This window comes from Dromaius novaehollandiae, chromosome 3 (assembly GCF_036370855.1).
Source record: "Dromaius novaehollandiae isolate bDroNov1 chromosome 3, bDroNov1.hap1, whole genome shotgun sequence".
NCBI lineage: Eukaryota > Metazoa > Chordata > Aves > Casuariiformes > Dromaiidae > Dromaius > Dromaius novaehollandiae.
In genome coordinates, this window is record NC_088100.1 from 77459243 (window position 1) to 77481061 (window position 21819).

Below are 21819 nucleotides of genomic sequence, written 5' to 3' on the forward strand. Positions count from 1 at the left end.
TGGAAGGCAACTCTTCATTTTTCTGGTTTGTGTGAAAATTATGCCTTTTTGTTGGGAGCTCTTTAACTTAGCAGAATACCACACAAACCAGCAGTTGCTCATCACTGCTGTAAATTAGATTATATTAAACCGGCAGTGTTGAAATACTGCTGTCTGCATTGTCTCACTAACTTTTAATAACTGAGCTCCCTCCAAAGTGCTGAGCTCGCCACAGTGACATCTACTGATGACAGCAGAGGTGATGAGAGGCAGGCAAGGAAGGGCCCTGCCCTGAGAGGTGTTAAATGTGGATGTCAGCCCCTTTTGCCAGGGTGCCATCCACAGGTGAAGGTACTTTACACCCTGCAGAAGGCACTCGGGACCCTGTAAGACTGGGTCTCTAACCTATTCTTTTCCTATGGAGCCAACTCAAGGCTTATGCATTTTTTTAAAAGCAGTGCAGAGATCTCACTTCCAAAAATTGTTGTGAAATACACATGGAGCCTCTTTGCATTTTGCCCTGCCCTGTGCACAGACAGCTCACCAAGTCTTTCAGAAAAGCATCAGGGGAAAAGAAACCACAGCTTTTGGGCTGCTGTGAGCTAAAAAGTTTATTGGAAAGGCAGATCTCCAGCCTATGCTCCTCATTTTATCCATCCCTGCCTGCCACAGGGATGGGTGTCCATGATACAGAGGCTTTGCTGGCCAGCCCTGCACCCGGCTGGGCTCCCCATCTCAGCTGGGTGCTAAGGCAAGCTCTGGAGAGTGGCCTTTCTCTCCTGGAGCAACATCCAGCAACATCCAACTGCAGCCGGCATCCTCTGGGGTAGGTGGTGTCCAGTTGAACTACTGTCTGGGCACATGCCCAAGAGACAGCTGCTCTGAGACAGAAATTGGGAGCAGAGGGTGGGGCAAAATTTTTTTACAAAGCTCCCTGGTTGCACAAGACAAAATGATGTCAAAATGATAACCACCAGCTGCATGGTCTTTTTCTCCCATCTCCTCCATCACATTCAAAACAGCCACACCACCATGAGATGGAGGACAGGCTCTTTCCCCTTAAGCTTTCAGGTCTCTGTGAAATGATGGTACTGTGCCATATTAGAAATTATCAGGATGCTTAAGCAGGGAATACTTGGTTCAGGCTTCGATGTAAGGGAATATTTACTGCATTTAAGGGTACAACTTGAAGAAAGTGGATTTTTTTATGGGGCAGGGAGTGTTCTGTTATATATTTTTTAAATAACTAAACCTACCAGCCAACTGCTAGTGCATGGGGTAGGACAGCAAAACGTTTTGCCCAGTATTTGCCAGAAACAGAATCTTGCTTTAAGCATTTCTGGTAGTCATCTACTGAAGGCAATAAAATAAATGTAGCCATCTTTCAGAGTCTGCTTTAGGAGCCAATCTTTTTATGTTGTAATGACATGTGCATTTAATAAAGATATACAGTATTCTGAGGAAAGTAAATCTACACCCTTATCTTAGAGATATTTAGAGTGAAGATTTCATTTAATTGTGGCTCACTGCTGAGCACAATTTACCAAAATGGCAGTAAACTGCTATTGAACTGTAACATCTAAAGATGTCTAAGTGCTTGGCTAATTTGTGTCTTTTTTTTCTCCTTTGGAAGATAGTAATAAAATAGCTAAAAATAGGAAGAAAAGATAGCAGCAAGGCCTTAGAAACAAACCAGGAAGAGGTCACATACTAAGGGGAGTCTATTCTAGCATCACCCCCAAAAGTGGTACCTGTTGTCCACTTTTATTTATTTATTATTATTTATTCCTTATGATTTTTTTATTCACAGAGCTGTAGCTATACAATGACCCTCACAAATAAGTAAGATGAAGTGCTTATATCCCAAAGAGATGCAATAAAGCACTGTGAGTGCTTTTGCAACTTTTCTACGTTTGTGGGCTCCATAAGCAATTTCCCATGGGTAAGTTACAGACAAACTAAGTTTTCTTAACTGGGTTTCCCAGACCTTTGAAAGTAGCACACAACCCCCCACATCACCTCCAGTTCCACAAGCAGATTTTAAACGCAACTGCTGTAGGTACACAGAATTTATGTTGACAGCTGAACCCTTTTACCATCCCTTAGTACAATTCTGAGGCCCTTGATTCTGCATTAGAGCTACTGCCATAAAATGCTCGTAATGTAATTTAGCAGGAGATGGCAATAAAGCAAAAGGACAGAAGGAACACAAGAGTGAAGGAACTGAGGAGTTGTTGGGATTGGCTTATTTTTCAGAGAACCTAATCAGTCTCTGGGGCTTCGGCAGTTATCAATACTCTATCGCAGTGCAGCACCATAACATTCAGTGCAGAGACTGGCACTGGGCAGTGAGGGCTGGATGCTTACATGCTGGGGAGGGCTATGGATTTGGGAGTGCTGCTCATTGATACAAAACACCCAAGAAAGAAAGGTGAAACAGGAGTCATTCCCTTAAAAACCTCCTGCTCAGGAAAAGCTCTGTCTTTGGGTGAATGGGTAGTCACTGTACCAATTAGGAGCAGGGTGGTCCACAGTGTTTAGCGTTGCTTTTACAGGTCTCACTTGAGTTCACTCTTCCAAATCTCACTTGTCATGCAACGTAATCTGTCATTGGATCCCTGCTAATTAGTGGAAGATCCCTGGCAAATCAGGCCAACTCCATTGATTTACCTGCAGTAAGGCCCCATGGATTTTCCTTAATAACTGGGCCCTATGAATCATTTTCTGTTGAGTTTCTTCTTTCATCTAATTGTTTCCAGTGGAGCATTTGGTTTAGCATGAATCCCAAAAAATTAAAGTTGACTGAGCTGACAGGGTCCTGTTGCTTCTATTAAGTGCGAAATTTAGATGAACCATACCTCCACATCTAGGCCTAGCAGAGTGGGTGTCAGTTTTGAGGGGTAATTAAAATGAGGTATAGTATTCAAGTAACAGAAGAACTTGGGATTTCTGAGTAACAGAAGTAGTATGGAGGGTAGCTTAAAGGTGGGAATAGGAGGAGGTTCAAATAGGCAACCAGGAAGGAGGTTTAGGAGTAACATAGGCAGTGGGAAAGAAGTAGGAGAAACCAAAGAGAAAAAGCTGGCAGGGAAACCGAGTCCTGAGTTTTATCCAGGCTTTTATTCTCTACAACCCCCCTGCTACTATTTCTTTGTTGCAATATCAATCCTTCCAGCAAAGGAAAACGAAATACAATCCCTGGAAACCTCTCGCTCCTCGAGCAGTAGCATGTAGTCTACCTTTAGGGCACAAGGGGACTCAGCTACCCAAGACATCTCTGCCCTGCAAGGCAATGTAGCACACTTCTACAGTATAATTTAGCTACCATGATTCAGGCTGTGATCTTTGTGTCCACTGGGCATGAAAAGCGTTAGTCACAGCTGCAGCAGATTTTGTAAGGCTAAGCAATTGGCTCCTTTTCCTTGAAGTGGATAAATGAAGGATTCCCAACAGTCACTGCTCCCTTGGGAAGAGGCACTAGAAACAGAAATTTGTTAGACTGCAGCACACAGTATCAGTGCTGAGCTACCTGCTTATAGAAGGTTTGTAAACTGGCACCTGGGTAACGTTTATCAAGCATATTATGTTCAAGCACGATCTGAGGACTATGCATCTTTCCTTATTCTTATTAATACAAAGTGTAATCCACCTCTAGGAGATAACAAATGAGTAAAGTTCATAGCTATTATTAGCTGCAGACATGTGCAGTGTGAATATTGCACAACTAGAAGTTATCGCACATTCAAGTAAATTACATTAACTAGAAAATACCTGATTATCTCTTCAGGATAACAAATATATACGTAAGATATTTTAATCTAGTGATGCTAATATGTCTAGGGAATGTTATTACAATATGAAATTTGGAGGAATTACAAAAGTTGAATGCTGTGTGAACTTTACAGTTAGTGAAACAGTGCTCCTGTTTGGGAATGAAATAGAAACCAGAGATGAGCTTCACTGTGTTTAGGGGCTTGATGTCCGCAGCTGTGTGCACAGGCACATAAATGGCACTCTGCAGAATTGAAGAACTTGCTCTGCCATGAGGATTCCTCTTTTAATTATGATTCAAAGGCTGGATTCCCAAGATGGACTGCCCACCTTTCTCTAGATTTGCTAATGGGGACAAGTAAATGCAAGTATTGCTTTCCCACCTTCTTTCCTTCCCTTTAGAAGTTCATTTTATATGTTTGTTTCACTATACATACTGAGCTGTACATCTCTGCCACTTATGTTAGTGAGGAGTGAGTAACTGAAGTCAAATGATCTGAATGAGTTGTCTGAAGAATAGTGTGAAATTTATTTTAAAAATTCTTCAACAGTTGCTTGACACAGCAAAGAAAACTGAGAAAACTCAGCTGCATATTTATAGGAGTGGTGTCGGCAGCTTTCAGGTCATTCTGTCGCTGCTCTCCTGTCCTGTGATCAAGTATGGGGGAGAGCAGGTGATTTTTGCCAGGCAGCTGTGCAGCTATCCATTACACTCAGGCTGTGCTGGCCCCAGAAAGACAGCTCCAGGGGAAAGATTTACACATGCATTTTCTTACTTTAATGTGCTATTTTTTAAAGTGAGTTTTTCACTTAATTTACCCCTGGAGTTCAGAGTTCAGGACTCATGCCCACTGTCATGTTGTAAAGTAAAATAATGCCAAGCCAACCTGCTGGTGCAATGAGGAGAAATTTTTCTCCTCAGTTTCTCTATGTGTGACTTGCTACAGTTCTAGAGGAGATGAAAGGTATTCAGCTGGCACCCTTGGAGAATAAAATCCTTCACAGGTTTGTGTCAGTTCAGTGCAAAATTTCACAGTGGGTTCACTAAAGAGCCATATTTCTGACTAGAAGGGACTACCCTAAAAATGTCAGAGTAATTCCATTGTCCCTGGCTTATCCAGTCCTTGCCTGCTCAGAAAAGCCTGAGGTTGCTAACTAGTGCCATTCCTGGCAGCAGCTTTTGTAATGTAGACGGCAGCTCCCCGGGACTTTACTGAACCAACCCATCAAGCTTTTCACATAGACCCTGAACAGCCATCAAGTGGCGATGACATTCAGTCACTGCTGAGCTTCACCAGATCTGAGACAACAATCCTGAGAAGAATGGCTCAGTATGGATTTACAGCCACAGACAAGGAAAATTCTGAGGGCAATAGAAGAAAGCTGCTTTTAACTAATAGTGGAAGGCAACACTGATCAAGTGTTAACGAAAAGGGTCTGAAAACACTGAATGCATTTCTAAATGTTTGTTCAGTTAACAGACCAGATTGTGCCCATTTGTTATCTGCTGTTCATAAGTTCTGAAACTGGCCCTTTTTTGATATAGATATTTGAATTTTCACATCAGCAAGACTGTTTGCAAAGAACAAGGACTAGAATCTTGGCCTACCGACGTCAATAGAGTTTTGCCACTGACACTCAGTGGAGTCAGTTTTCTGCCCTGGGCACATCTGTGCATTCAGAATAGTGCACTGATCTCCTGATTTAAAAGTTTTTAGTCATCTATGGTTCAGAAACTATGCTTATGTGACTTATGACTCTGGGCCCTTAAACGATAGCCAAGTGATACATTGGCAACTGAAGCATGTTCCTCCAAGATTTACAAAAACAATAAACAAGTAAAAACAATATTTATCCATCAATAATTTTGACCAGAAAAAAATGAAGTAGAAGAGCAGAACTCCCACTAGTTAGAGGATATATTGGAAAACTCCCCAATTTTCTTTAAAAGCAAGAACGAAAGCTGCTATAACAGCAATAACTGCTTCATTGTTTATATGTTGTTTCTGAAAAAGCTGACTCCATACATCAGACATGCATAGAAGATATTAAACAAAATGGGGTTTTTTATACCTTTTATGCTTTATATTACTTTTCCCTTGAACTATCCATCTAGCCTCCAAAATTTTTTGATGTCATTTGCGGTGAAGCAGAATTAAAACACAGTTCTTGAATCTTGAGTCCAGTTAAGCATGTGAAAGAGAACTTTTTTTTCAAATATGGTGTACTGCATGCACTTTTATTACAGTTTCAGGTTCTACATTACTTTGAAGAGTGATCCTCCCTTCCCCTACTTTTCTGGCTTTCCTAATATTTTGACTGCAGAGAGGGAAAGAGCTTTCTTCTCACACATTTTTCTGCACTGACCCATGAAAATTATTTCTAGTTAGAAGCATTAAAAAGAAATCTGTCTGTTATCATTGCCTCTGAAAATTAGTCTCTTTGTTCTTACAGCTGACATTTTGGCTGCTGTATAGTCTGCTGGCTGCAGATCCATGAGCTGTTTTGTACATTTATTTTAAAGATTCTGTTACTCTCCCTTCTTCCCCTGCAATTTCCAGAGTCTTAAGTATGAGCACCATGCACAGATATATAGCCCTAGCCAAAATTTAGTGATAGCATGGGAACTATGAACAGAGTATATGTGTATACTGAGGCATGCATAGTCAAAGGAATAGTAACTTATTCCAGGGATTTGGCCAAGGAAGATAACAGAAAGTCATGGTGAAGAATGCACCTGCAGCAGAGCATCTAGAAAGGTCTGAAAGTGAAAAACCTAAAGGAAGAATAATTTTTCTTCTTTTACCATACTGTCTTAAGCACCTGTTAACAGTTATGCTGCTTCTTCAAGAGATCAGCATGAAAGGATTGGTCTTCAGTAAGTATTTTTGCCAGCAATAACACCTTAGACTCATGGTGAAGGCCTTGGGCTCACAATAAATTATAGATTAGCTGCTTGTCGCCTGAGTTACAGCATCTGTTCACATCCATCGTCACGACCTTTGACAAAGTGCAGTGCAATAGAGGCTGGGTTACAGGTCTGGTGTAGAAATGGCTCTGTCATTTTAGTATACTACTGGTGGCCCTCCTGTCACGGGATTGTTACCGAGTCTCTGCTGCATGTTACTGGTCCCAGAGCAGCACTTACTGCATGGATTGTGGGAGCACTCCTCATCTGCTCCAGCACAAAGTCCACCAGTTGGCTTTAAATGGTCAATGACAGCACTGACTAGAAGAAAACTGTTCATATAATCTGTTCTTCTTACTTTTGGGGGTGGGTTGGGAGTGGACATGGTAAACTTGAGCCATCAAGCAATAATGCAAGATATCTTCCACTGACTGAAATATTTGTTTGTCCACTGCTGGAGCCTTTAAGATATGAATTTAAACTGATTTGGTTGAATCAGTGCAAAACACTACATAAGACATATATTCTTTTTAAAGTAAGCCAAAGACAAAATAGTCCTAGGTTATCAAAAGAAGAGTGTCCACAATGGATTGCACACTCATTTAACTTAAATGCATTTTTAAATGTTCCATTTTGTATACTGTGAGAAGCGAGTGGAGATGAAGTAAGAGAAACAAGAAGGAAAGTAGTGGAACAATCCTTAGGTTTGCCCTTCTTTCTTTAAAGGCACATCTCTTGCATAATGCAGTGTGATACAGTGCTAACCAAGTTAGTCCTAGGATACCGGAGCCATTGCAGCTAATGAGCAGGAATTTCTCCACAACATTGCCAGAGATGATGAAGACACACCTTTAAAAAAGCACAGCTAAACACAAAAGGCAGCATTTCTCAGCCCTCCGAGGGAAATGGGATGCACTCCCGGACTGGAACGAGTAGACCAAGTGCAGTGGGCAGCTCTAAGTTTCACACATGACTACAGTATATGTAAATTCAAGCCATTTCCCAATGCAGGTTGTTTTCTGCCTGTCATAATGCTGTTATATTCAGGAAGATTTTCAGCCATCCATGAAAGTCTGGCTGGTTTCCTCAGAGGTCAGTTAGCAAAAACCTCTCTGGATGGCAAGAAGGCTTGTATTACTTCCAGGGAATATACAAATACTCGTAATACATGTGGATTTGCCCCTTTGAGTCCTTTTCAGATCACTACCAACTGATGGAATTTTAAAAAGACTGTTACGATGTCTTATTTACTTGCAGTCAAATTAGTTTTAGTAGAACCTATCCATTTCAGTTAATATGCTTTTACTGCTGTACTGAATTCATATTTAGTTAAATGACATTTCCTACAAAATTTTATGCTCACTTACAAAGTTTTAAAAGATAAAAGTAATACTATATGCTGCCCAGCTAAATATGACTACAAATTAGTATTTCCTCAAAACTTTGGGGCTTAAGAAGAAATTATATGAAATAATAAAACATATTCTCTAGAATAAGAAAATTATAGAATATACTCTAGTTAATGATCAATTTTTCATGAAAAATTATTATCTAAGTGCACCTGAATTTTCCTGATAAGTATCAGCATAATTGTAAAAGATTAAATGATATAACATGAGTAATTGTAATGTAATTAACCACTGATCACATCTTTTCTTTTCTTCCAATCTCATGCATGTCTATAGGTAGGAAGAACAATTAAGAAGTTATAAAACTGTTCACATTGATTTGTACAACTCTGGTTCAAAGCAGAGCAAAATCCCAGATGGGCTGCAAAATTAAACTCGCACTGTGGCAAAAAAATGAATTAACTTTGTTCCATTTTTTTGTCCTACTTTTTTCTGAAAGCCTATAAATTAGCCGTTACTTAGGGTTCTATCACAGAGCAAAGCATTTGTTATCCACTTAGCAGTGCTACTCATCTTTGCTATAGAAAATATCAATGTTAGTGCACTTCCACTAAAAAGCACTGAAGTATTGAAAAAATAGAGACAATTAGCTTTGATCTAAAATCCAGCACTTATATATACAAGAAATATAACTTGAAGCTTGCTAATGCATTTTCTGTGTCCCTTTTCTTTGGATTGAAATAAAAATACAGTCATTTACCTCACAGCAAATGCACTTATTAGTTTTTCTTGTTGCTATGTTTTTTCCAGGAGGATCTTCATTTCTTGGTATTCTTTTTTTTTTGTTTATTTGTTAAGGTTTGGGCTTCATGGGCTATGCTGACAATGTCTTAGTGAAGTAATACTGAAACAGCACAGCCTAGCACTGTCTGTGAATCACTGCCTTTAACTCTTCAATCATTCTGTAGACAGTGATATTTTTCTTGCATACTTTTTTATTGTCCTTGTAGCTTGTTATTGAGATGCTGAAAAAACTGGAAAGTCTCCAGTACCTAGATATACAAGAGAGTCAGAGGATTATGTTGGATCCTGAAAAGTCTGGGAGCATCCATGACTGGTGGAGGTTTGCAGGGACTCAGCTCCTCCAGACACCAGGTAGCTCATAACCAACCTGTTTGAATGCAAATTAATTCTTTGCTTAAACAACTGTTACAGTTTCAAATAAAGACTAATTTTTCCTTTTCTTTTTTCTTTTTCTTTTTATTTTTCTTCTTCTTTTTCTTTGTTTTTCTTTTTCTTTTTCTTTTTGTTTTTCTTTTTCTTCTTTTTCTTCTTCTTTTTCTTCTTCTTCTTTTTCTTTTTCTTTCTTTTTTCTTTTTCTTTTTTCTTTCTCTTTTTCTCTTTCTCTTTCCCTTTTTCATTCAAGCTGTTTTGTGGGCTGCAAAACTGGACCTGATTGAAGAGAGAAGGCTGAAATCGTCTCTTCTGCTCAAAGTCCTAAATCTTGCACCAGGTTTGGACTCAGGTAGATTTTCTTCACCATTTCTTTTTGTTTCACTCGATATATCCTTTTAATTACATTGGTGCTTGCTGGAGCTGCTCAGCTTGGAGGTTTTGACCCCTAATAAGTTACAGAAAATGTAACTTCCTCCTTATTGTCTCTTCAGTGCTGACTTGGAGGGATCACATGTGGTGACCCCAGTTTATTGACTCTAAAGGGCCCACTTAGTTCCTGGAGTCTCTGCTGAGGTGGTGCATAGAAAGCATACCAACAGGAACGCTTGACGTGACAGAGACGCTATGTCTACGCAGGCTGTGCTGAGTTTTCCAGTGTGCTTCCATGAAAGCTGCCAATCAGATGTCAACCCTGAGTTACCATTAACTCAGCGGTTCAGATCAGGATCAGGTCTTTGGTCATCTATCATTCTCTCACAAAAACTCTTCTTCAGGAATCCCAGCATAATCCTATTTATGTAGTGATACCACGGTAGGAATATACATGTAGCTGGCTAACTATGTTTCCAAGCAGAGGACTTGTTGCCTGAGTTATAACAAGATAATCAGGACTGATCTCTGCAAGTTCAGTTAACAGATCTGTCTGTGTTTAAATCAAGTGGTTTTTTTTTCACTCCAGTTTGCCCACTATGAGTGCACATCATGCTTACGTACAGCCTATACCAACAGCACTGAGCACTTGGACATCACTGAGAATCAAGGGTGGGCTGCTTCTCTCAGGGTGTCAGCTAATCTCCCAAGCCATCTTCTGCTGCTCCTTTTGTCACTTTGTTAGTTTTGACTCACTGTTTCTAATTGCTCCAGGAACATAGGCAGACAGGCAGTATGCATAGTTCTTTTTTTATCTGACCTGTTGAAACATTGCCTAGTCTTTCTCTCTGGGTACATCCTACACCACAACATAAACAAATCATACATAATAAATTGAATGTGGTACCTGAAAGCTCTCTTCAAGATTTTCTTTCCACGTCAAGACTGCCTCCCTACATTGTTTGTCTACTGCATTTACAGTTGCTCTAGGTTTATCTGTTGGAAACTGTGGCAAAGTCCATTCAGCAGAAAGGTCTACAGACTCAGACTCTTTTGGATGACTGAAAGAAACTGTTGGCTTCAATGGCCTCTTACTGAATATGCATGTCAAGAAACTCCCTTCAATTTTAAAGGTCATAATTGATGCAGATCCCTCAGATGAACTTTCCCTGACATGTTATTATGCCGGAAGAGAGGAACTCTCTCCAGTTGCCTGAATCCAAACTGCCCGAGTCATCACAGATTACAGGTAGGAGCTTGACAGTGTGTCTTAGCGGACGGGGTATCAGGCAGGGGTTCAGGAGACCTGGTGTCTACTCCAGGTTCAGCCGCTTAGAACAAGTCTGAATACCTCCTCATGCCTCACTTCCTGCAGGTGCAAAAGGAAGCTAATTGGACTGACTTCCTTTGCAAATTGCCTTGAAGTCTGCTGATTACAAGCACCATATAAGAACAAGCTATTCCTATTCTATCTGTGAATGTTCTTTAGCTAGTGCAGATGATGGAGCACAGGTAGAAGATGGACTGGAAAGAAGTTACACCTGATATACTGGAAATAAAAGGCCTGGCACACTCTTCCTTACTTGCCATTTCAGAACATGATTTACATATACCTTATAAAGAGCACATTACGAGAAGCCTGTGTCTAGCTGACAGAAACATGGGTAGCTATAGTGAGGTCAGCATCAGAAAGCCACATCCAAGTCTTTCTGTTTGGATACATAGGCAGATATCACTCAGTGACAGACCTGTTTCATCTGGCTGGTTGTATAAAAGCATCTGAAAGAGTGCATGGCAGGTCTAACATTACACATATGGGATGAACTTCCTAATAAATGTCATAGTGTCTGATAGCCTCAGTATCCACTTGTGTCCAGGCAGCTGGATTTCACCCCCAGTCTCTCAGGCATAGTGGTAACGCCTAGCCCATGGAGAGGAGCCCACACGAACCCTGGCTGTGCCTTTCTCCTGCACTCTGGAGGAGGTGTTGCAGCTCACACACATCCCACCTCCTTTCGCAAACAAGCAGATGATGGCTCTGAAATCAGCAAGACACAGCCATTGAGGAGGAGGAATCATCTCTCAGTTTGGCCCTCTGGGATCTCCCAGTAAGAAGCTAGTAGAGTAGGACTCCCTGCCCTACCTACTCTCTGCTGAGAGTCCTACTCCCTTTCCTGCAGCCTATTTGCAGGGGAGTCAGTGTGTACATACTCATCCACATGTAACACTGCAGAATCCACATGGCTGTGAATGCATGATTTTTGCTTGTTGCTCCAGGAAGATAGTCACAGAAGTCTTAATGTGCCAGACATCACTCTGAATTACAAACACTTAACTGGTTCATCAGAGAAGCAGCAATTGTTTTCTGTTGAGCTTGGAAACCAGTGTCCCGATCCAATATCGGGAGGGTTTCGTTACGATCCCAAGGACGAGATTAAGACGCTAAAACCGGTCAAATATCGTACAACCTTTTACCTTTATTTTCCACGAAGTGGGGAGAAAAGGCGTGTGTGGGGGGGGGAAGGCGAAGGGGAGGCGAAGGGAAAAAGGGAACAAGGGTAAGGGGAAAAGATAAAGAAAAATTGGAAAAGGAGAGAGGAAGCTAGCTACCACCACTCCGAGGCCGATGATGTTCCGCTGACTCCGCTCGAATCACAGCTCAAGCTGGGGGCCTCCGACGAGGGACGAGAGACGAGAGGGAGAGAGAGAGCGAGAGGGACCAAACAAAGAAATCCCTCTGCAATTATAGCTTTTTCAAATTAAGTTTTCCCACCCCTCACGTGGTAGTTCAGACCAATAGTAATATTTGGGTCTGGGGTCTCCTGCTCCTTATTGGGTCTCATCACTGTCCCTAGGTAGGCCGTTTACTGTTGCCGTTTCTGCTGACAGGTGTGTCTCCATTCTTAGGTCCAGCCATTAGCTCTCAAGGTCCTGACAAAGAAGGTGATAACTTCAGCAATTAGCACTGTTTCAGCAGTGCACAGGAATGCAAATTGCTGGTAACGCCCTTATCATTCCCGCCTGCAGCAGCTCTGGGCCCTTTCTCACTGTACTAGGGAGTGCGGCCTAAGGCTTCAGCAAATTTAGCCACTCATGCCAAGCAGGTTTTATAGAAGTTGTTCTAAAAACGGACAATAATTTACAGTCCAGATCCCAAAGTCTCTGCCCGATTGCGGTCTCGTTCAGTGCAGGCTCGGTGTGTCCCGGGTGGTCGCAGGGAGACCTTTTCAGGGGTCGCAGCAGCTCAGTCGTTGTGGCCTGCCTGCACCCCATGCACCAAGAAATGTTTAAGGCAAAAAATTCATTCATCAGTCCGCCACAACCAGCCAGTGTTAGGTGCTGTACAAACACCTCAGGAAACAAAGTCCCTACAACAAGTATTCATTCACTGAGGTCAAGTCATGCTATGCCTGCAACCGAAAGCTACAGCAGCAGTTTCTAGCTTTTAGTGCTGCAAGATTTTTATTGCTAGTAAAATAAAAGCAAACTGAAGTTTTCATTTAAATGAAGCCTATAATTTTGTGGGGACCCAGTGGCTACATTTTTCACATGGTTGTAGGAAGGGAATGAAATCTCTGGACAGCACTTATTATCCATTCTTCTAGGCATTCATTCCATATTCTGATAAAGATCAGCCTTGGGCTTTCTGATTATTGATCTCAGCCAAAAGGCAGATCTCTTAGCTCCAGCAAGTGTTTCTGCTAATATATTTTCCTTCTAACATTAATACCCTTTCTAATTTCAACCTCAAGAAGCAGCAATAAATTGCAGTCTGTGGCTTTAGCTTGTAAAAGCAGAGCAGACCATCTGAATATGTGTTGGACAGCTTGTCACAGCCTGCTGCAGAATCCAATTAATTCTCTTAGGTTGTTATGCCTTCCTTCACTACAGCTATTTTAATTGGGGGAGAATAAGGTTGGATGTCCACCCCAGTGGTGAAAAAAAACCATTAAATTTAGTTTAATTAGATGAGATCCCATCACACTTGCCTATATTATCTGCTAAAATGTACTGGGGAGTTTGAGCTTGTTATCTAAACTTACAGGCAGAAAATGTTCAGTATTCCTCCATAAGTCACTGAGGTAATGCATGAAAGCTACCTTTAAACACAATTGTGTCTCTTAGATGCCTTGACGGGGTCACGTCTTGGCTTTCTTACTGGATAGGACTGTCATTAACTTGTATTCCTTTATGTGGGCTATTTCACTGCAGGCAGAGGGTCCTACTGAAAGGAACTGTTTCCGTCTCAGGTGTATGAGGTCTGGTTGGGAAGGCAGCACAACTGAGAGTGCTGGCCCTGCCTCCTCACAGAGCCTGGTGTGGGGTGATCTGGGAAAAGGGTCTGTGTCCTGCAACGGGGAAGCACAGCCTTGCGCCTGGTGGCAGGGAGCTCATGTTGACTGGAGACTGGGATACCAAATGATGGTCTTCTCCTATACCGCCTTGTGGTCCCTTCTTTGGGATTCCTTCCAGATACACTGGGTTTTGCTCAATCAAAAGTCTCAAGCAAAGCAGCTGAGAGAAGATGATGAAGACCAGGTAGAAAAGAAAACAGCATTTGGCCCACTCTTTTGGGTGTCTGATACAAAATACAGCAAGCTCTTTCTCTGTTTTTAACACATAGTTTGCCGAATTACTTCTTAAATATCTGAAGGAAAATGCAGCACTGCCTACAGACAGATTTAAGCAGCAAATCACACCTTCCCAGCATACTTCTAGTGTATTATATACACAGTATTATAGAATCTCAGTTAATTACTGTGAATTATTTGCTTATGTTACTCCCTGGAATTTATGGGACAACACTTAAGTCTAAACAAATCTTTTTGATCTTTTAATGGATTTTATAAAGGCAAGGGTAAGAAAACCTCATGTGGGTTTCTATATCTTTGCATATTTTTAGAGCCAAGTTTTTCTTAAGCTGTTGACATAGAAAAAAAAGCTTCATTTCCATAAGCTACAGAGCAAGAATTACACCTAGTATTAAATGTAGTTACACAGGTCTGTAAATGATAATAATCCTTTGTTTCATTATAGAAGTGTTTCTAGAAGATACTAACAGAATTGTTTCAGAAGCAGTTAAACAAATGGTCCAGCTGTTGGGTGACATTAGCTAATCAGATATAAAACGGGGCCTGAAAAACAGAACAAAACCAACTTAATTTGTAAACTGGATATAACTCAAATGGCTTTTGCTTGCCCTTTATATTCTGGAGGAGTTTTCTCAGAAATGAGCTAGCTAGATGAAAAAGCAAGACAACGACATTTGTCTGGATCTCTTCATATTCACCTGAATCTGTAGTCACTGTACTTTAGTTTCATTATGCAGTTCAAGATCACAGTCTTGAAGAAACTAGAAGACTGGCACTGACTTCTGCCCATGGGCTACCTAACTAGCTCAGGGTAGTACAGGCAAACCTGAATTAGCCACCCCATGATAGAAAGGCCAAGACCAGGCCAGGCCTGCACCACTTCTGTGATGGAAGAGAAGAGGGGCGAAGACCCAGGGAAGAAGCCTAGGGAAGCCACAGCTGCCTCAGTCACCGCTACCTTGGAGGTAGGGACCCAAAAAGCTGTGGCTTGCCAGGGCTGCTCCTTCTGTAGCAGTCTTGACCCCACATATTCCAGCATCTTCCTCTGCAAGAGCAGCCAGCTTGGCTTTCAGTGGCTCTGGCACAGGCAGTGTTGGCAGAAGTGAAATTTCTTGGCATAGGCAAAATCTCTGCAGTCTGCCACCCTAGGCAGCTGCCTACCCTGCCTGTGGCTCGAGCCAGTCCCATATATATAGCTCTTTCAGATTATCTTCTTCTGCACATCCAAATGCTGTTTGTTCTTCTTTGGATGCCTTTTCGCAGCCCCCAGAAGCCCTCCTCCAATTGCAAATTTAAGTTGGCCTCAGAGTGTATTGCCTTAAAGATCTCTGAAACCACTTACCAAATAATGTTGTTTTTTTTTAACAGAAGTGTACTTATATTATTGTGAGGAGCAGCACTTTTTTAACACTAGAATAACTAGAGTATATGCTTAGCCTGGCAAGGTTCAAAGAGTTACTAAAGCTTTTCTATAACGTGTAATTGGGTATCATATTTTCCACAGACTCATTATACTGTACCTGTGAAAAATGATTTTGCAGCAGATAACGTAAGCCCCCTTCATGCTGAGTCCATGCATAATACAATGACCCCAGTCACAGCAGAAGGTTCTGCAACCAACTGAATTTGTTGCTGACAATCTGTGGCAAGCCGAGTTCAGATTTGTTGTGCAATGCAAAGAACTGATAAAAAGTGATCACTGGGCAGATGTTACCTCAAACTGAGCTTATTAATGTTCATGTTTCAGATTTTTTTCACAGAACGAAGGAGAAAAGGAACATAATCTGTGGAGTGCTGCCAAATTGCCCAATAGGCTGTCGATGGTTTGAGGACATCTCCAGCCCGTCCTCTTGATCACTTAGACCCTGTGCAGCTCTGAAGCCAGTCTCGCTTAGACCAGATTCCTGACAATTAGTCTTTTTTGATGAAAACCATGATGAGAAAAAATCCTTATGCTGGCTGCATCCAGAGACTTTATGGTCTGTAGGTGGTCTTTGGAAGCCTCTGGTCTATGCTCTAAATTTGCTTGGGATCTTCAACCTAGGCATCTACTTCAGGGATGGTTCCATATTTTGGCCTTCACGTAGGCTTCCATGAAGAAAAAGGATGAGAGTACATCTCGGCAGTAAGAAAAGGGCTAAAAAAATCTTGCTATGATTTCAGTTTCAAAGTTTGCTCATGTCTCTTGAGTTTTTTTCCAAGGATAACTGCATTTTCACAGTGATCTCCCATCAGAGTACTGCACAAGTCTGGCACTGCTGAACTTGCAAGACCAGTGAGGGTTATGTAGGCACAGCCTAGCTGAGCCCTCCCATAGACAGCTGGAGGCATAGACCACTCTTCCATCCACTTAATAGACTCCTAGTTAAAACATTCATTGAGGAAACTGGAACATGACCCACCTCAGATGGAGGCAGGTTTATGCCCACATCTCCATCTCCCATGAAAGCACTTCAGCTGCCAGGGGTATGAATACCACCTGTATGTAAATATGTTTTGGGAGACAGGGGTTGCAGTAGGGCAGTGCACTCTGTACATATATGCACATCTGTGTTTGTGATGAAGGTTCTCCATCCCTCCTTCTCAAGATCCACTACTATACAGGAGAATTCAGGAGTTTTTGAGCAAGAGGGAAGGCAGGGGAGAGAGAAAGATTGGTGAAAATAAAGAAAGCAGGAGCACGACCCCGTGCTTAGTATCTATCATATGTTCCCTTCCGTACATCTGGAATTGCTCCTCTCCTAAACAATTACTGGCTGTAACATAGGCCCAGAACCAAGCAACTAGGAGAGAGAAGTCCCTTTTCCCAGCTGAGTCATACAAGCACCTAGACACATTGCATGGCCCCAGTCACCTCTTAATTTCTTTTTCTTTCACTGGCACAGTTTCAGAAATAGTGGACATGTAGTGCCTGGCTTCAGAACAGTCTACAGCCTTATCCCTGGAGCATTTCCTTCAGAAAATTATGACATGAATTCCTTCAGTCACAGAAAGGTATTGAACACAGGTCCTCTATAGCTGCTAGAAGTAGGGGCTCTATGTATATAGAGGTATGGGGAGCAGCAATCCTAAATCTGCCTGCATGTCCTCCTAACGTGTTCTCAAATCACAACTACTGGATGGAGAAGGGAACTTAGCTAGAGCAAAAACTTGGTTCCTTAGCTTGATCATATGCTTGGTGCTATACTGCGCAGACCTGTTAAGGTGAGTAGTCCTAGATATATCCAGAAGTGAATTCTTCAATGCTCAGTGACCTTTGGAACATTTATATATACCTAAGTTTGTGTCACTTTTTTTTTTAATTGCAAACATCTATGTTAGTTACCTAGTTATAGCCTGACCGCAACCATTCAGGAGCCAGGTCTTGGGGTTAGGATCAACAGTTCCTTGGGTGCATCAACTCAGCACTTAGCAGTGGCCAGCAAAGCAAATGAGATATTAGGAATAGTGAGGAAAGGAATAGAGAAGAGTTGCAATGTCCACTGTCATGGCACTGTGTAATTTGTGGTGCTCCTAGATCTTGATTTCCGTGTGCAGTTCTAGCTTCCCTGATTCAGCAGATCTTAAACTGGAAAAGCATTCAGAGAAGGGCAAGAAGGATGATCAAGGTACAGAAAGGCTTCCAGATAAGGAACACCCAAATATGCAAGGGAATTCAAGTCTGGAAAAAGAGGTGACTGAAATGTGATATGATGGGAGTCTATAAACTCATAATCTGTATGAAAAGAGCAGATAGGAACTGATCATGCATTTCCCACTCCAAAAGACCTGACAGGTTCAAAGGAAGCGATACCTAGCGACTCTTTCCATGTCATGTAGTTAAACTGTATAAGGCTTGGCCTCAAATGTTGTGGAAACTAAATGCTTGGCTGGGTTCGAAGAAAGACTGGCTGATTAATGAGATTGCTGCATGCATACAAAACACAGGCAGATCAGGGAGTCTGTGGGATATTTGAATGTCACATTCTTCTGCTCTTCCCTAAATGTCTACTGTTGGGTAGGTCAAAGAGAGAGCAGTGGCCTAGATGGGCCTTTAGTCTGACCCAGCATGTCTGGTTTTATATTAAAGAACCTTGTTTTTCAGTATATCCAAGAAAGAGACAGATATTCTTTACTAAAGTACCCTGAATTGTCCCGTGGTGAATACATAGGGGACCTAGGCACCAGTATTAGATGCTTGAAGTTTAAAAGTATGGCTATATCTCAAGAGCCTTGGAGCTCAGTTTGGCCTGGCACTCTAATGAAGGTCTGAAGGAAACAATTTTATCCTGATTTTAGTCTGTGACATGAGATTTTCCTTGTCTTCACATTGTAAGCCACTTTGATCCTACTGCCAGAGTCCAAAGCCCCAGGTCTGTTTCTCTGACCCAAAACTGCAGGAACACCGTTCATCAGAGCATCACCTGAAGCAGGATTTACATGTCCCTTGCCTCTAGCCAGTGTGTCAGCTTACATAGTCAGTGCAGAAGCATGTTTCCCCAGCAATGTGAACTGATGGCCTTTTAAGTGGAAGCGTGATCTCCCTTCTTCAAGACTAGGCAGCAACAAGGCAAAGGTTTCCAGAATTGTAAGTTCAGATTTAGGTCTCTAAATTTGAATTTTGGTGACTCAATCCTTTACTGGAACCATTCCTAAGTAAATAACTTTAATTTAATTTTAATAAAAAATTAATGTCCCAAGACAATGAATAAGAAGGATCTAAACAAGATGACTTAGATGGCATTATTATGGGAATAAAATTCAGCTTAATTGTGATTTGTGGTTTTAAATAAAAAGACCTTTAAATCCTGGTTAATCTGATATAAACTTGTATTGCCATTCTTAAGCACTGCAAAATGTCAAGACAGGCTCCAAACATCCCTGAGATACATTTAAACATTACTAGTTCTTTGTTTTCTTAAGTAATAGGTAATTTTTAATTTACCTTCTCTTTGACTTTTTTAATCTACAGCGATCATATTTTCATTATTTTCTCTGACATCAAGAAAGTGAGAGGAAAAAAAAACTTGAAAAGGCCAAACTCTCATACCAGAAGCTGGGGTTTCTTCAAAAAAAAAATAGCTACAGACTTCCACAGTCCTCCTCCAAACTATAGAATATGGCAAGATTTATTATGAGCACTGAAGAGGGTAAAATATTAATGGAAATCTGACAGTATGGTTCTCTGTTGAAAAGGAATGGCATTGTCTAGCTCTAACATAAGTTCTTATCTGGAAAGAGAAAAATATCTGTAAAAATGCTTTCAGGATGAATATATATCCTTCCCTGACCACAGATTATGCCTGCAGAACATCCTGTATCTCCCAGCTGCTTTCTTGAGCCCTCTTGGCTCCCATGCTGCTAGCACAGGACTTTCTGTGCTCTATCAGAAGAAAGCTCCCACGTATTGTGAGTGCAGAGGCTTGAGGTGCACTTACGCTGAGGTTTGCCCTTACACTAAGCAATCTTTACAAAGTAGTTACCAGGGCAATAAGAAGAAAAGCAAGAAAAAAAAACCAAAGTCAAACTAAATTCTTTCTCTCTTAAACATGGGGAAAGAAGTTTGACCAGAGGACAAACCAATTCCTAGTCTTGGCAATCTACAAATAACACAGGAGGAGACCGAGAAAGGTGAAAGCAGCTCTGAAGAATGAACTAGTTCCTGGAAACACCTATGACCAGTGTGCAGGCAAGCAACAGCATGAGTCATGGAGCCTTTCTCTTCACATTCTCTTTCCCCGGATGCATCAAACTAACCAGTCACCTAGAGAGCAAGATTACATTTGTGGATGAGAGAGGATGGCCTAATTTCCACATGGAGAGAGGGTGGGTTCTCTGCTGAGACTGACACCTATGGCCAGTATGCAACTAATGTCACCAAGGTCACCAAGCAGCCACAAGGTAGTGATGACTTTCAGCTGCCATTGACCTGCCTGGATCCTAGCCAGAGACCTAGAAATTAAGAGAGTTTTGCAGCCTCTTACCATTCCCCTTAGCTCCCTTTTACTTAACATATTTCAAGCTATGGAACAACAGAAGAGGAAAAAAAATCAAAGGCAAGCAGATGTTGCAGGGATGATAAAGAAAGAGGCAAGAGCAAGGGGAAATTGGGTTGGCAGGCAAATGATGTGGAAAGATGCAGACCTAGAAATTAGTAGTTTCAGATTTGTGTCCATCACTGGTTATCCGTTGCACACCCATCCAGTATGGTTTTAATATCAGATGATCATTTGTACTATTTGCTTCTCAAATTTATAGGATTTTATTCTGCAGCTATTTGATTCTGTAATCTGCAAAGTGAAAGATGCTTTTTGTTGGCAATTAGTAGCACCATGGTGAGTCACTCCTCTACTGGTGGTTCACTCCCTCCCTCTCTCCTATAAATGCTTCTAAGAATAGCTGCTGTAGAAATATCTTTTAGCCAGGGAAATAGACCACAGACTCTGTCCCTAGAAGTTTAAAATTCCTGGTTAGTGGTTAGCAGACTATTAGACTAGAAAGAATAAAAGCCTGCAAGTGTCTAACAGTTGTGTTCCTTATTCATTTATTTTTGACTACTGTTTACCTGAAAAAATTCCCATGAATTTTCAATAAATTCAAGTTTGCATAGGTAGAAGGATGTTTGTTTGTTTCTTTAAGATTCAATAACAAATTGGTAAGGTCAATGTGTTGACACCATTTTGCTTATGAACAAACTATCATGCTGTCATGAGAAAGACAAAAGATTTGAATCGCATTATTACTTACTAGAACTTGCTGTGTTTTTATTGAAAGAAGTTCATGGGTCAGAAAGGGGGTCAGAAATTGTAGTCGTGACAACAGAATGAACACTTTACTTCTGTGGTGCTGAATTTTGTAGTGATCTTTACTGCTATAATGGTAGAATAACTCAAGTCACTCCGAACAGTTAAACCAGCAGAATTGACAAATTTTGCCCAAAGATATCAACATACAATCCCATTGTATTTATTATTATTTTTTAGTGTAATATCAATGAGTGCAGGACAGAAAAAGTGCTTTATGCAGCAGCAAGAGTTGTGTCCAATCAACTGACCTTGTGGACTCAGCCCACCTGAAATGACGTGGTTTTGCGTGGTTGCATGCAATACAGGAAATAGTGCTCAGTGGACTTGCTGCTCTTTTTAGAACCTACACTTTAAACAACAGGGATGATTGGCCACAGTGAAGTTTGGCAATGGATTAACCTCAAGGGATTTAGAAACAATGGTTTTCTAGGTGGCACTTTTAGTAGCTTTGTTACCCCTCAAGCAAGTTTGAAGGTGGCTAATAGGCCTGGTTTCTTTATTTAGCTAACTGCAAACTTGAGAGTTCTCTACTGTTCCTCTGAGCTTTCACAACTAAAAATCCCATGTTATACCCATACACGCTGGGGCTACTTTGCTAGTTCTCTACTGTTCCTCTGAGCTTTCACAACTAAAAATCCCATGTTGTACCCATACACGCTGGGGCTACTTTGCTGTCTTAGTCTCTTCCTTGAACATATGGTGAATTGTTGGTCAGGCTTAGAGTATCTGGGTATAGAAGCAGCACCGGCTGTCACCAATTGCTCTGTTCGCTATCCTGTGGCTTGCTTTTCTCCCAGGCATGTTTCAGATGCAGAAAGACATGTTCTAGGGCAAACTGAGAGCTCAGCTTGACTTCTGACAGCATAATTTATTCCCTGTAGTATTGGACT